The following is a 2,096-nucleotide window of genomic DNA, read 5'->3' on the forward strand; positions in this document are numbered from 1 at the left end:
TGTAGCAGCGACAGGCCAAATTTGTGGCTTTACCGTGTAGCAGCGACGGGCCAAATTTGTGCCATGATTTGACCCCCCCTAAATAGATGATACATAATCTGATCACAAATGCTTTGATACATATGAAATGGTTTGTGTGAGGGGTGATTTTTTCTCATTTTTCTCGCTTGGGGGGACCATTAAGAAACATGATCCCCGCTGCTACTGGGTTAATGAACACTAATACCACGTCTAAACTATCCGGCAAATGTCTTTAATATCGCTTTACTGTGTTCGGCTAACCCAATTTCCCTTACCGCATTCTCACCAATCTTGTTCTTCCTTTGCAAGCTTCCGACTGGGCAAGGTAATGTGGTTGCCTGTCATTGATGTGGTGCTGGGCTGTCTGACCTTATGTTCCCCCCTCGCTCTCCTCGCCCTACCCGCCACTTACCCTAACCTTCACCTCCTGTCCTATGCCCTCAAAATGGACTAGACCCTTACCTTAATCCCTTTCCCTAACCTGAACACTTGAGATTGACTTGACTTACCTTTCTGTCTCTTACCCTATGCTTCCCCCTTGCCTTCCTCGCCCTACCCGCCACCTACCCTAACCTCCACCTCCTGTCCTGTGCCCTTAATATGGACTAGACTGTTACCTTCATTCCTTACCCTAACCTGCCTTACCCTATGCTCGCTCCTTGCCTTCCTCGCCCTACCCGCCACTTACCCTAACCTCCACCTCCTGTCCTATGCCCTCAAAATGGACTAGACCCTTACCTTAATCCCTTTCCCTAACCTGAACACTTGAGATTGACTAGACTTACCTTTGCTCCTTACCCTAATCTACACTTCCTTCCCTCTTCCCTTACCTTCCTGCCCCTTACCCTAAACTACTCCTCCTCTCCCTTCCTGCCACCTACCCTAATAAGATGGACTAGACGCTTACCTTAATCCCTTACCCTAAACTACTCCTCCTCTCCCTTCCTGCCACCTACCCTAATAAGATGGACTAGACGCTTACCTTAATCCCTTACCCTAAACTACTCCTCCTCTCCCTTCCTGCCACCTACCCTAATAAGATGGACTAGACACTTACCTTAATCCCTTACCCTAAACTGCATACCTAACACTGACTAGACTTACCTTTTGCCTCTTACCCTAATCTCCACCTCCTTTCCCTTCTGTTCCCTTAAGACTGAGTGATTCCTTACCTTTCTGGCCCTTACCCTAACCTTGTCCTCCTTTCCTTTGCCTTCAAGATAGACTATTTCCTTACCTCAATAGTCCCAACACTTACCCTAATCTGCTTTCCTTCCTGTTCCCTTAAGATGGACTAATCCTTACCTTTGCCACTTACCCTAACCTGCACCTCCTTACCTTTCCTTACCTAACCTTACCTTACTTAACCTAACCTAACCTAACCTTACCTTACCTTACCTTACCTAACCTAACCTTACCTAACCTAACCTAATCTTACCTCACCTAACCTTATCTTACCTTACCCAACCTAACCTAATCTAACCTTACCTTACCTTACCTTATCTAACCTTACCCTACCTTACCTTACCTCACCTTATCTAACCTAACCTTACCTTACCTAACCTAACCTAACCTTACCTCACCTTACCTAACCTTACCTAACCTAACTTTACCTTATCTTACCTTACCTTACCTAACCTAACCTAACATTACCTAACCTAACCTAACCTAACCTTACTTTACCTCACCTTACCTCACCTTACCTTGCTTGCCTCAATTTTTTTTTAATATTATGATAAATGGAGTGAATTCTGTTAAGATGGTGTTAGGATCTCTCTCTCTCTCTCTCTCTCTCTCTCTCTCTCTCTCTCTCTCTCTCTCTCTCTCTCTCTCTCTCTCTCTCCTTCCTTCTCTCTCTTTTCCTTCACTTTCCCTCCATTTCTTCTCCATTCCCTTTTTTTCCTCCTTCCTACTATTTTCCCTCCTCTAAGAAGGGACAGAGAGAGAAGGGAGAGAGAGAGAGAGAGAGAGAGAAGAGAGGGTGTGAGAGAGAAAAGAAGGGGATATCATATAACTAATTTATATAGCTTAAAATTATTTCTTGTGTGTGTGTGTGTGTGTGTGTGTGTGTGTGT

The 2,096-nt window shown here is 44.9% G+C and overlaps 1 long non-coding RNA gene across 1 annotated transcript; it reads right to left on the reverse strand.

Moving 5' to 3' along the window:
- Positions 1–474: 474 nt before the first annotated feature.
- Positions 475–1,784, reverse strand: LOC126991031 (uncharacterized). The gene is made up of 3 exons (XR_007745010.1): positions 1,465–1,784; positions 1,079–1,429; positions 475–1,003 (listed from the first exon to the last, which is right to left on the reverse strand). It is a non-coding gene; the product is annotated as an uncharacterized LOC126991031 (long non-coding RNA).
- Between the last annotated feature and the right edge of the window lie 312 nt (positions 1,785–2,096).

Source organism: Eriocheir sinensis, unplaced genomic scaffold, assembly GCF_024679095.1.
Source record: "Eriocheir sinensis breed Jianghai 21 unplaced genomic scaffold, ASM2467909v1 Scaffold230, whole genome shotgun sequence".
Lineage (NCBI taxonomy): Eukaryota > Metazoa > Arthropoda > Malacostraca > Decapoda > Varunidae > Eriocheir > Eriocheir sinensis.